Source organism: Scylla paramamosain, chromosome 28, assembly GCF_035594125.1.
Source record: "Scylla paramamosain isolate STU-SP2022 chromosome 28, ASM3559412v1, whole genome shotgun sequence".
NCBI classification, from domain to species: domain Eukaryota; kingdom Metazoa; phylum Arthropoda; class Malacostraca; order Decapoda; family Portunidae; genus Scylla; species Scylla paramamosain.
Genome location: NC_087178.1, coordinates 7,475,001 through 7,489,441, shown reverse-complemented (window position 1 = coordinate 7,489,441; position 14,441 = coordinate 7,475,001). Strand labels below are relative to the sequence as shown.

General features: G+C 42.4%; 1 protein-coding gene across 2 annotated transcripts in view; it reads left to right on the top strand.

The window, feature by feature from the left end:
• LOC135114835 (hemicentin-1-like) overlaps positions 1 to 14,441 on the top strand; it is an 83,770-nt gene that overhangs the window by 12,221 nt on the left and 57,108 nt on the right. The window contains exon 2 of one of the 2 annotated variants that reach the window (XM_064030961.1): positions 11,562 to 11,609. The exons of the other annotated variant lie outside the window; for it this stretch is intronic. The gene's annotated coding sequence lies outside the window, so the exon portion shown is untranslated. The remainder of the gene's footprint in view (positions 1 to 11,561; positions 11,610 to 14,441) is intronic. 2 annotated transcript variants of the gene reach the window in all.

Sequence of the window (14,441 nt, the reverse complement as noted above, 5' to 3'; positions counted from 1 at the left end):
AAATTGAAAAAAAAAACAATAAAAAACACACATATACGAAAAGAAAACAGCAATAACAATAATAACAAACAAAAGAACAGCGACAATTTTCCCCCAATTATACCAGAGAAAGAGGAAAGAAGAAAGAATAAGAATAAAGAAGAAGAAGAAAAGAAGAATCCCGTCTGTTTTGACATGAAAGTATTGGAAAGACGAGGCCACGGATTTTGCAAGGGAGGCAAGACGTGTGTGCCTGGAAGAGGAGGAGGAGGAGGAGGAGGAGGAGGAGGAGGAGGAGGAGGAGGAGGAGGAGGAGGAGGAGGAGGAGGAGGAGGAGGAGGAGGAGGAGGAGTAGGAGAAGGAGGAAGAGGAGGAGGAGGAAGAGGAGGAGGAGGAGGTAAGGTGGATTGTGAACATGAGCGTTGGTAAAGGAATGCTACACTTGAAGAATTAGTTTATATTTGGGTCCTTCATGTTGTTTCGTCTCTCTCTCTCTCTCTCTCTCTCTCTCTCTCTCTCTCTCTCTCTCTCTCTCTCTCTCTCTCTCTCTCTCTCTCTCTCTCTGGTTATCAAGTTTATTCAGGAAAGGAAGACAAAGACGATTATAAAGATGATTAATACAAAATAATAATAATAATAAAAATAATAATAATAATAATAATAATAATAATAATAATAATAATAATAATAATAATAATAATAGTAATAATAATAATACATTTTTGGCGTGTCATCTTTTCATTCTACAAGAAAGAAAAAAAGGCAAAGATATGAAAAAATGAAAATAAAAAAAATATATATAGAAAATGAAATATGATGAAATCAACCATAATTAATGTCAACTATTCCTCATAAGAAAAAAAAAAATATAAATAAATAAAAATAAATAAACATACACATATCTTTTTCTTTTTTTCCCCTCACACTCCTTTCATTTCACTATTCTATCGCTTTGTCAGGAAAAAAAAAAGAAAAAAAAAAAGCCGAAAAAAACCGCGTCACCTTTCTCAGGGGCTGCACTAGGGGCGCCCCATCAACCCAGGGACTCAGGAGCTTACGTGGGAACTCAGGAGCGAAGGGACTTAGGGACTAAAGCCTCCTGAAGGTTCATAAACACAGGCGGGGAGACAAGAGCCGTCAATTGGAAGGCTGGCAGATCAATATGCGTGAAATGATATTGGTTCTGTCTGGCTGAGGTGGTGGTGGTGGTGGTGGTGGTGGTGCGTGTGATCAATGCCTACTGGTGGTGGTGGCGGTGGTGGTGCGGGTTATAGTGGTTAGGTTAGTTTATGAAATGATAATATTGGTTCTGTCTGGTGGTGGTGGTGATGGTGGTGTAATAGTCAAGTTAGGTTAGGTTAAGTTTGTTTATGAAACGATATTGGGAGTGTTTGGCTGTGGCAGTGGTAGTGGTGGTGGTGGTGGTGGTGGTGGTGGTGGTGGTGGTGTAGTGGTCAGGTCAAGTCAGGTTAGGTTAGTTTACGAAATGACATTATCTCTATTTGACTGTGGTGGTGGTGGTGGTGGTGGTGGTGGTGGTGCATGTGATCAATGCTTACTGGTGGTGATGGTGGTGGTCAGCTTAATTATGCACGTCTGACTCCTGCAGGCCTGATCACCGCCCTGCTCTGCGTCATCCGTGAATTACTGAGGCTATTTCTCTTCGTGTATTGGTCGAGTGAATGTTTTCTTTACGTAAGTCCCTCCCCCACCCTCTCTCTCTCTCTCTCTCTCTCTCTCTCTCTCTGTGTGTGTGTGTGTGTGTGTGTGTGTGTGTGTGTGTGTGTGTGTGTGTGTGTGTGTGTGTGTGTGTGTGTGTGTGTGTGTGTGTGTGTGTGTGTGTGTGTGTCGTACTTCCATCCCCTCATCCCTCCTTCAGCCACTCCAAACAAGCTCAATACTCGCTCCACCTCTGTCCACTGGCTTCACCACACCAGTATTCCACGTGATGCCTTAGGAAGACGTGGATGAGGAGGAGGAGGAAGAGGAGGAGGAGGAGGAGGAGGAGGAGGAGGAGGAGGAGGAGAAGGAGGAAAAGCAACGGGATACATGTAAAACCACATTTTCATCTTGTCTTGATTTAGTGATGCAACGATGCACGGACCTGAATGTCAACGAAGAGGAGGAGGAGGAGGAGGAGGAGGAGGAGGAGGAGGAGGAGAAGGAGGAAGAGGAGAGGGTGGAGGTGGAGGAGGAGGAGGAGCTGCTGGTGGTTGAGGGAAATTAAGAAAGTGAAAAGTTAGGAAGGTACAAAAGATATTAAAAGAAAGTCTGCTAGCATGAATGGAGAGAGAGAGAGAGAGAGAGAGAGAGAGAGAGAGAGACGAGAGAGAGAGAGAGAGAAGAGAGAAGAGAGAGAGAGAGAGAGAGAGAGAGAGAGAGAGAGAGAGAGAGAGAGAGAGAGAGAGAGAGAGACTGCAATGATATAATGAGATGTAAAACGGAAGAAAGGAGGAAGAGGATGACGACAACAATGAGGAGGAGGAGGAGGAGGAGGTTGAGGAAGGGCTTGGCTTGTATGAACCCAAAGGCGCGGCGGGTTTCGAAGCAATAAACCAGTTAAACCAATTGAGTCGATACACTTGAATCACCCACGGAAACACACACACAACACACACACACACACTTAACATTTACTTACACATGCGCACACACACACACACACAAGCAAACTTTAACTACTGATGTGCTTTCTCCCTCTCCCTCTCTCTCCCTCTCCCTCTTTCTCTCTATCTCTTCCTCTCTCCTCTCTCTCTCTCTCTCTCTCTCTCTCTCTCTGGATCTGCAGCTAATTAGGAAGATCCAGGTGAGATTAATTAGAGCCAAAGGAAGCTCTCTCGCAAAGACAGAGATCATTACATAGCCGCTCTCTCTCTCTCTCTCTCTCTCTCTCTCTCTCTCTCTCTCTCTCTCTCTCTCTCTAAAAGTCTTCTTGTTCTTGTTCTTGTTCTTCTTAATAGTAGTAGTAGTAGTAGTAATAGCAGTAGTAGTAGTAATAGTAGTGGTAGCAGTCGTAGTAGCATTCTTAATTAGTTTGCATACATATATACATAAAAACATACATACTCGTACATAAATACATACATACATTCATAACATGCCAAGATTTACACGCAGCGGCTACAAGAGAAAGCTTCAACACGCTTCGAACACTTGAATGCTTCGGAGTGTCGATTTCACGGGTCGCTCGAAATGCGTCAGATGAAAGCCTCAGTCGAGTTGGCACAGCAATAAATATTCAAACAATTACATTAAAGCGAATCAACAAAAGCCGAGCAGATTGCGACGAAGTCAAATACTCAACACTTTTTTTATTCTTTCTTATAGCGGAGGAGGGAGAATCACGGGGTGGAAGGGGAGGGGAGGAAAAGGAGATTTGACAAACGGACTAGACATCTCTCCCACCCCTCCCTCTCTCTGTCCCCCAAAAATAGAGAGAAAAAACGCTAATATGAAAGAGAAAGGAGAAAAATGTGTTATTCCTGTGATGCCTGTTATGGTGTTTTGGCGAGGACGCGTGTCAGAGCCGCCTCAGTAATGGCTTTTGTCCGGCGGCAGGGGAAGGAAGGGGACAACACAGGACATGAAAGGATGAAGGATACGACAAAATGATAGGATACATGTAACAACACTGGAATAGGTCAGGACTAGCAAGATTAGGGAAAAAATAATTGAAAAGTGGGTAGAAAATATGAATGGACATGACATTAGTGGTATTAGGAGAGGATTCGACAAGGTTATAAGCGATTTAGTAAAGAAAGGGGAAGGTTAGGATTGGAAATATGAAACAGGACACGAATAGGAAATAATATGAAAAAAAAATACGATTAGAAAATAGAAAAAAAGGATACGATTGGACATGAAAAATATGGAATAGCACACAAATAGAAAGAAAAGAAGAGTACGGTTAAAAAAAGAAAAAAAAAAAAAAGCAGCTGGACATGAAAATATATGGTATAGGAGACGAACTGACAAGAATAGAGAAAAATATAATGAAAAATATGAAAAAAAGATACGATTGGATATGAAAACAATTGAAGGCAACACAAAGAGACAATAAAACAGGAAATTAAGATAACGAAAAGGTTGCGACTGAGGCAAGAAAACATGGAATAGGACATGGCTAGGCGAAATTGGGGAAAATATAGTAAAAAAAAAAAGGAAAAAAGAAAACAAAAAAGCAGTACAGCAAAATAACACTACTGATATTTCAAAGGCACAAGGAAACTATGACTTAATAAAAGCGAAAAGACATGAAGGACCAAAAAATAAATAAAAATAAAAAATAAATAAATAAATATAAATAAATAAAATAAAATAATAAAGAAGAGAAAAAAGATCAAACGATAAACAACGAATAAAGGAGGAAAGAAAAATGTTTCGATACACACACACACACACACACACACACACACACACACACACACCAGCAATGAATTGAAGCAACAGGCGTGAAAACCATTTTGCCGAGTAACTTTTTTTTTTTTTCATTTTTACTTCTTCGAGTCCTCTGTCTGTCTCTGCCCCCCCCCTCTCTCTCTCTCTCTCTCTCTCTCTCTCTCTCTCTCTCTCTCTCTCTCTTGCCTTAAGCACTTGGCGCTGGAGAGTATTCGATGAGAGAGAGAGAGAGAGAGAGAGAGAGAGAGAGAGAGAGAGAGAGAGAGAGAGAGAGAGAGAGAGAGAGAGAGAGAGAGAGAGAGAGAGAGAGAGAAAAAAGAAGAAAAGGTGGGAGTGAAAAGCATTGATTCCGTCCCCTTGCATCACTCGCTTCACACAGTAAGTTAGCAACACCGGCAATACACTCACGAGCATCAACAACAACCAACAATAAATAGAAAGAAACACAAAATTATTCAAAGTCAACAGATGAACACTAATTAAATCCAAAACCACTTCAATTACTTATCTTTTTCACTCCCTCAATCGCTTATTTGTCGTCTTCCTTCCCATTCTTTCTGTTCTTTCAATTATTATTTTTATTACTTATTTATCACTTATTCATTCCTCTTCCTTCCCATTCTCTCAATCACTCATTCATTCTTCTTCCATCCCTTCTCTCTACTCTCTTTCTTTTCGTGTCCCTTCCCTTCTCTTCTTTCTCTTTCCATGTTTCTCTTCACATTCCTCCCCTCACCTTCCCTCCATCTTTCAATCATTCATTCTCCTTTCTTCCCATTTTCTTTCTCTTTTCGTGTCCCTTCCCTTTTCTCTCTCTCTCCACGTCCCACTTCCGCCCCCTCCCCGTCCCCCCACCTCCCTTCACTCGCTTCCATTCGCTCACAGCACAGATCCATTAGATTATATGAATTGAACGTAGGAAATGAAAATTGATTCCAACTTCAAAAATTTACGCCGAATATTGCAGTACAACTAGATTAATAAACAAAAATTGATATCGTGATGCGGAACCTATGAAGTTAAATAGAATAGCCCTGTCTCTCTCTCTCTCTCTCTCTCTCTCTCTCTCTCTCTCTCTCTCTCTCTCTCTCTCTCTCTCTCTCTCTCTCAAACCATGGTATACTCGTAAATAAAATAGGAATTAAAGCATCAACATTAACTTAAGTATGAAAAATTGAACTAAAACAACAACAACAATAACAACAACAACAACAACAACAAGAATCATTAAAGTAACACCCACAACAACGAAACGACAAGAATAACAATCAAAACATCCAAACGCAAAACAGAACACGAGGAAGACCCAATTGAATAACTTAAGACTGCACAAGACAAGCAGAGACAAAACACAGACAGACAGACAGACAGACAGACAGCAATGACATTTCCAGGGAGTCATGAACACCTCCACCTGACATTCAACTTCTTGCGACATCCTCAACACCACGGCACTACTGCAGCAAGACGTGACCTCACTGACAGCAATACAACTCTGATCTGGCAACACTGCAGGCGCTAACTCCATGAAATTTCGATGTTTTTCTATCTCGTTTATCTTTATGTTACGCAAACGTTGATTAACAGAGAGTTCACACGTGGGGTGGAATACAAGAGTGAGTTTCCTTCGTCTTCATTTCCTTCCTATTTGTGACTTCCGCTTTAGTGATGAGGTGGATGTTAGAAGGTAATATGAATGCCAAATGGAGATAATGAGCGTTATAGCGTCAAGCATTCGTTTATTATGAAAAAAAAAAAAATATCCGGTATTTATTTATGTTTATCGCGAGTTTTATAATATCAGGTGAAGGAAATGAGGTTTACAGCAACAAAAATTCGTGTATATGAAAGATTATCTGGTATTCTTAACTGCATTTCTTTTTTTACAGCTGGTGACATTAATACGAGTAAGTTAACATCAAGTAGTAACATTAATCACGAGTAATTGAAGCATTAGGTGAAGATACTGAGACTCGTAGCATCGGGAACTCTGTATTTGAAAAGATTGCTTGTCTTTCTTTATATTATTTGTTTTTACGTTTCCTGACATTTAAAACCAGCAGCTTAACACTAATTTTTAACATTATTCATGAGGTGTGGAATACTGGACAAAGCTAATCAGTTATAGCATCGGGCACTTGTGTATTATGAAAGATTACCTCGCATTCATTACAGTATATTTATTTTTTTACATTTGTTGACATCTAAGGTCAGCAGCTCAAAACTAATTCTGATACTAATCACGAGTTTCGGAATATCAGATGAAGGAAAGGAGACTCACAGCATCGGGCACTCGAGAATTATGAAAAATTATATCTATTATTCCCAAGAGTATTTTTTGTGAGATGCTGGCATTAATACGAGTAACTTAACACTACGTCCTGACATCATTCGCGAGGCTTGGAATATAAGACGAGGAAAATGAAGATCACACCATCGGGGACTTGGGGATTATGAAAGAAACAATTAGCACCACCAGGAGAAATGCGTAAAGTTTTTAGAAGCACCTACAAGAAAGTTATCGATGAAAAAAGAATACATTATGCAATTTCTTCCCAGTTCAAAGATTGAATGAGGCTGTAGAAGAAGTAAAGATGTCTCAGAGTGATTGGTAGTTAGGGAAAGGTGTACCAAGTGGCAGTCAAATGTTTAACGTAATTTTTTTTCACAGTTGTTGACATTATCGTAACACTAAACCGTAACATTAACCACGAGTTTTGGAATAAAAGACGAGCACAATGAGGCGTTCGTACATCAAGAAAGATTATCCAATATTTTTCAGCCACAGATTCCAACAACTTACATTACGATAGCGAGTCCTCTAACACCATGACTTCCAATGTAATTTACGAATCTGACCTCACTATTGCTATCCAGTCATTGCCAATCATTTGGCATCTGGGAATAGAAAGACAAAAGATATTCATTATCCTGTCAATGTAATTTTATATCAATGTAATTTTATATATCAACTCCCTGTTTATTAATCCCTTTACTATGGTCACCCTTAGTTAATAACCTTCAGATCACTGTAATAAATTGTTTGCGTCACTATAAGCAAAGAATGACACATAAGGTTTATTTAATCATTGCTAAGCTACGGAACTACGAATGCAGATGATTATGGGAAAGATTAACAAGCAAACAGTAGAGAAAAAGTTAATCACAATATCAATTAATTTCAGATCAACTTATTAACACATTCCCTTAGTTTCTTACGGCAGATATTCACCACAACTCACTTAAATTAATCCTAATAAGACATAAACCAAGGCAGGAGTTTCCTCTATCCCGACAGATGGCCTCGTTGGGGAAACTACCACACACCATGACCAGGAACCGCTGCGAGCTACAAGTCCCCAGCATCCTGACCCTGCACGACGCTGGGGGAAGTAGTTGAAGGGACTGGAGCGGCTGGAGGGGCGTCAGGGTTTAAGGCGGAGGTGTGAGGTGAAGGGGAGGAACAGAAATATTCGCGGACACGGCAGTATAGGAAAAGAAAAACGAAGATGGAAAGTGAAGGGTGATGGTGAGGCAGCGCAGAAAGGGAGGGAGAAAGGGAAGAGTAGTGGGGACAAGTGAGAAAGAGCGGGACGGTGAAAAAAAGGGGAGTGGCCGGGAGGGGAGCAACAGGAGGGAGAGGGAAGGGGACGTGGAGAGGTGGCCTGCGGTGTGTGTCTGTCTGAGGGCGCCTAATTCAGTCCTCCCCCAACAAACAAGTGACACACGTTTAACTTTCTCTATTAGGAAGTTTGTGGCGACGTTGCTGCTGAATCATCCGGTTGGTAGAGGAGGAGGAGGAGGAGGAGAGGAGGAGGAGGAGGAGGAGGAGGAGGAGGAGGAGGAGGAGGAGGAGGAGGAGGAGGAGGAGGAGGAGGAGAAGGAGAAGGAGAAGGAGAAGGAGAAGAAGGAGAAGGAGAAGGAGAAGGAAAAAGAGGAGGAGGAGGAGGAGGAGGAGGAGGAGGAGGAGGAGGAGGAGGAGGAGGAGGAGGAGGAGGAGGAGGAGGAGGAGGAGGACAAGGCTATTCTGGTAGGGGAAGGCGAGGAAAAAGAACGTAAGGAAAAGTCCTGTTTTGTGGTCCTCATCTATAAGAATATGAGGATCTGTAGCAGCATAAGTAGTAGCAGTAGTAGTAGTAGTAGTAGTAGTAGTAGTAGTAGTACCTTACCCATTGCAGGACTCGAACCCAGAGCCTCAGCATAACATCAACAAACAGCCGACCATCGAGGCAGTGAGGCAACTAATATCCCCTTCAGCCAGTGACGGGATGTGGGTGATTCTTCCGCTTAGGCCAGTGAGGCACAAAGCAACACAAGCATCAAGAGACGTAGGGGTGAGGGGGTAGAGGTTGGCGGGGCAGGGTCACTGACAAGGTGTATCCCGATGTGTGAGGGCGAGGAGGAGGTCATGGATCTGAATAGCGCGAGGCATTCACCGCGCTCTTCCTTTGTGTTGTTGGAGGCGGCGTGTTGCAAATGTACGAGGCAGGCTGAAAGGGGTGCAGGTCAACTGGATCAGGAGTGCGGGAGACGTAGAGCCGTGGAGTGTATCTGCAGGAAGAGTCTGTCCAAAGACCGGAAGATCATTCTGCAAACCCTTTATAATGCGAGAGGTTTAGGATTCAATTCCCCTTGTTGTCGCTATGAGGTATTTGATCCCGTGTATTCTGACTCTTTTAAATCTTTCAAATACACGAAAGATGAGTCACTAGGAGGAGTTTTACATGAATCAGATAATACAAGGGTCTTTGCTCCTCCGTGTAAGTTTTTTTCTTTAAAAGTGTCGACTCGATGTAAACTTTGAGGCTTTTTGTATGAAAGCTGCAGCGGAAGACTCGTAAAACTTGATATCTTTTGCGTCTTTCAAACATTCGCATCCTCTTTAGTCCGCATCTCAGCCTTAAGGTGGAGAGAGCAGAAGGAGGAGGAGGAGGAGGAGGAGGAGGAGGAGGAGGAGGAGGAGGAGGAGGAGGAGGAGGAGGAAGGACTGCAAGGTAATTAGGCTGTCAAGAAGCATTGAACAGCTTGCTCTGTCGTGTGTGTGTGTGTGTGTGTGTGTGTGTGTGTGTGTGTGTGTGTGTGTGTGTGTGTGTGTGTGTGTGTGTGTGTGTGTGACGGAACATTACAGCGTCTTGTGCTAACCGTAACTTGAGGCAGCCGGAGGGAAGCTGGGAAAGTGAAGGTGACGAGAGGTGAGGCAAGGCAAGGCAAGGCAAGGCAAGAGAGAGAGAGAGAGAGAGAGAGAGAGAGAGAGAGAGAGAGAGAGAGAGAGAGAGAGAGAGAGAGAGAGAGAGAGAGAGAGAGAGAGAGAGAGAGAGAGAGAGAGAGAGAGAGAGAGAGAGAGAGAGAGAGAGAGAGAGAGAGAGAGAGAGGGTTGAATCTAAGGGAAAAAGGGGAAGTATTACAGCTCTCTTATTCTCCTCCCGTCATCACGCCCTCTTTTCCTAGTGACCATCATGCATAATTACAACTCTACATCCCATCACTTCCTCTCCCTCACTCATCTCACTCCCACACGCCCCTTCCCATCACTTCCTCTCCCACACTCATCTCACTCCCACACGCCCCCTTCCCCTCACTCCTTCGTCAATCTAACGCAGCATCCAAACCAGTGCTGTGAAATTTACTCCCAGGATTCTTGTAATATATTTCCGCTGGTGTCCTTTCCTACACTTGCAAGGCGGTGCGTACCTCACTCTATCTGGCCTATCTTACCTGCACACCTTTCCTGTTGTGAGTTATATCTCTTTAGTATACACCTCCTGTTGCCTCTACACATCCCAGGCACCCAAGTTCTCTGTCCCTCTGTGACTCTGTGTGCGTGTCTGTCTCTCTGTCTTTCTCTGATAATTTTCCCCAACCTACGACATTTTTCCCATCCTGATATTTCTCTCTCTCTCTCTCTCTCTCTCTCTCTCTCTCTCTCTCTCTCTCTCTCTCTCTCTCTCTCTCTCTCTCTCTCTGACCCCAGCATCAGGGTGAAAGGGAAGCGAATAAAAGTGGTGATGTGGAACGGTAATTTGCAGGTGGGGCTTTGTGAGTCCAGCGAGGCGTGGGTGAGGGACGTGTATTAACAGGTAAACACGGTGTGGCCAATATGGTTTATACACGATTTATTCAGTACTAACTTTGACTTACTAATCCTGCTTTCCATATGACCTGTATGCACTGTTTCCTCTCTTTCCTCTTCATCTGTTTATACTCTTTCTGTTCTCCCTTTTTATTTTTCCGTTGCTTACAATCTCTATATCGTTCTTCCTTCTTCCTATCTTCATCTTTTCCTTCCTATACTCTTTCTATTCTTCTTTGTTTTATCTTTTCCTACTAGTCTTCCTGCAGTCTACATTGTTCCCCATTCCGCCTCTCTTCAATTCTCTTCCTGTTCTCCTCTCTTTATCTTTCCTTCCCTAACAAAGCCCAAATAGCTCCCTTCATTCTCCCATCCCCCTTTCTTCATCTTTCTCTCCCTATCAGTATCTCTTTATATTTTTCTCATCCTGCCTTTTACATATTTCCTCTCTCTAACAAGCAACAAATACTTTCTCCCATCATCTTCTCATCATCTCTCCCTATCATTACCCATATAGCCAGCCCCTTATATATTTCCCATCCTCTCCTCATCATCCTTCCCTCCCAGTCCCTCTTTACACTTTTCCCTCCCCGCTACATCACCCTCCAGCCACGCCCTGTCCTATCCTGTCATCACCCACACCACGCGAGGCATATGTCAATGATTAATTCACGTAAAAGATACACATGATCGACCCGTGACTTGTAATATTAGCACGAGATGAAAAAAGTGGTACTGTAATGATATTTGGTTATAAAATAAAGAGCAGCAGGTTAATTAATTACATCCAGGTGTTGAAAGTTTTAACAGGACAGTAACAGTTTTAATAATGCCACGAGGAAAGATAAATGGGAAAAAGTATAATGGTGGAAATGGGAGAATAATACTTTTACTATATACGCGTCACTCCTATAAACTCAGAACACTGTTTGAGATACGCACAATGTGTCCCCCTTTAATTGAGGAACATATCGCTATTATAATTTTTTTTCATATTTTTACAGTCCGGATCTGTGAAAAAAAAATGAACAATAAAATCTCTTGCAAAACTGTAGATATTTAAAGCATGAAAAGTAGAAGAAAAATATTGACATGTGGCTTTTTTGCTTTCCAGATTCTGCTTATAACCCTTTCATTGAAATACGAGACAATTAACAGCACTGTAAGTAATGCGTGAAATATTTATAAGTATCTACAACGAAGGAAGGGATGAAAGAGAATAGATTTTGCAATTTCTATCCTTGCTGACCTGACCTTGCCGACCTGCCCTTGCTGACTTGCCCTTGCTGACCTGACCTTGCTGACATGACCTTAATGACCTGACTTTGTTGACCTGACCTTACTGATATGACCTTGCTGAGTTGACCTTCCAAAAATAGAAATAAAAAAGGCGACTCATCCGTTGTTGTTTTGCAGGGAAAGGTAACACTGACTAATTACAGGTAACAATGCAGGTACTCCCTGACACAACCCAGTGTGTGTGTGTGTGTGTGTGTGTGTGTGTGTGTGTGTGTGTGTGTGTGTGTGTGTGTGTGTGTGTGTGTGTGTGTGTGTGTGTGTGTGTGTGTGTGTGTGTGTGTGTGTGTGTGTGTGTGCTTTGTTGGTGGACACATATATAATTAACTCTCAATATTTACCTTGAATGGAGTACAAGTGATACTACATTGTACAAGAGAGAGAGAGAGAGAGAGAGAGAGAGAGAGAGAGAGAGAGAGAGAGAGAGAGAGAGAGAGAGAGAGAGAGAGAGAGAGAGAGAGAGAGAGAGAGAGAGAGAGAGAGAGAGAGAGAGCCATTACCACCATAATTACTAGTAACATTATACATTTGGTGATTAGAACCTTATAACAGTGGCATCATTAAACACCCCCCCTTTCTCTCTCTCTCTCTCTCTCTCTCTCTCTCTCTCTCTCTCTCTCTCTCTCTCTCTCTCTCTCTAATCACTACAGATCAACACAATCACTTCTCTCTCACTGACAATCACCAGATCAAACAAAAAATAATACCACTGGTTTGTATTCGCATTAATATTCATCTACACACGAGCGCCCTGTTTGTTTACTATTCAATTCATTGCTCCATTATAGATGCTTCATACGATTACCGCGCCATCTACACACCTGCCACTGAAATATAGAAGCCGCAGCAACAGGCGAGGGTATGTTGTAGTTATTAGTAGAATATGTTGCCATTTGGATTTAAAACCACCTCTTTCCCCCCTTCCCTCTCCCTCTCCCTTTCTCTCTCTCTGTTATAAATCACTTCCTGCCTCTCTCTCTCTCTCTCTCTCTCTCTCTCTCTCTCTCTCTCTCTCTCTCTCTCTCTCTCTCTCTCTCTCTCTCTCTCTCTCTCTCTCTCTCGTCCCATCCTTTATCTCCTTCACTCTCCCTCTCTCTCCTGCGGCCATTGTCCCTTCCCCTTATCTGCTCTCCCTCTCTCTCCCTCCCCTCTCACCCCTCTGCAATACTCACTTGACCCTCACTCTCACTTTATCTTGCTACGTTTCTCATTTTTCCCCTCACCTCTCTCACTCTCTTATTCTTTGGTTCATTTCTTTATACCCAACTCTCTCTCTCCTCACCTTTCACTCTTCAATCTCTTATTTCCTTGTCCTATCATTGTCTTTTCCCTGTCTCCATCTTTTTGTAATTCTCTCTCTCTCTCTCTCTCTCTCTCTCTCTCTCTCTCTCTCTCTCTCTCTCTCTCTCTCTCTCTCTCTCTCTCTCTCTTCATCCTCTTCTTTCCTTGTCCTATCATTTCCTTTTCTCTCTATCTCTTCCTTTCTGTAATCTCTGTTTTCACCCTTCATTGTCTTCTTTCCTTCTCTTATCACCCTTTCTCTCTATCTCCTCCTTTCTGTAACTACTCTCTCTCACTCTTCATCCTCTTCTTTCCTTCCTCTATCATTTTTTTTCTCTCTGTCTTCACCTTTATGTAACCTCTCTTTTTCATCCTTCATCCTTTTTTCCTTCCCGTATCAGTTCTTTTCTCTCTATCTCCAACTTTATGTAATCTCTTGATCACCCTTCATCCTCTTCTTTCCTTCCTCTATCATTTCTTTTCTCTCTATCTCCACTTTTATGTAACCTCTCTTTTTTTACCCTTTATCCTCTTCTTTCCTTCCCCTATCAGTTCTTTTCTCTCTATCTTCAGTTTTATGTAAGGTCTCTTTCTCACCCTCTTTCTTTGTCCTATCATCTATTTCTTTCTATCTCAAAATATCCGTGTTGTATCCTACCTTCCTGCAACCTGTCTCTATGTTCTCCGAATCCCATTTCCCATTTGCCCAAGGCCACAGTTTCGATCGAACGTTTTCACAATATGACATGTATACAATGAGATTTCCTTCCAGCGTAGCCTTTCGAAAACAGCTGGGCGTATCGGAAAACCTGTTATTCTGGTGGTATTGTCAAAGTTGTGTATATAGACTCATATATGTATGTATTCAGGGAAGCGTTTAGGTTGGTGAAAGTTCTATGTATGTATGTGTGTGTGTGTGTGTGTGTGTGTGTGTGTGTGTGTGTGTGTGTGTGTGTGTGTGTGTGTGTGTGTGTGTGTGTGTGTGTGTGTGTGTGTGTGTGTGTGTTTAGGTTGGTGAAAGTTCTGTGTGTGTGTGTGTGTGTGTGTGTGTGTGTGTGTGTGTGTGTGTGTGTGTGTGTGTGTGTGTGTGTGTGTGTGTGTGTGTGTGTGTTAATTTTTTCTACGTTTTTTTATTTTTTTATTTTTTTTTGCGTGTTTAAATGGTGTACGTGTTTGTGGTTGTTTCCAAAGTGCTGCCTATTTGTGTGTGTGTGTGTGTGTGTGTGTGTGTGTGTGTGTGTGTGTGTGTGTGTGTGTGTGTGTGTGTGTGTGTGTGTGTGTGTGTGTGCGCACCTAACCAAACAGTAATCAACTCCCTTGCTCACACACACTTTGCACACACACACACACACACACACACACACACACAACGATCATATTTATCTTCACTTCCCTCCTCTTCCTCTAACTTTTCATT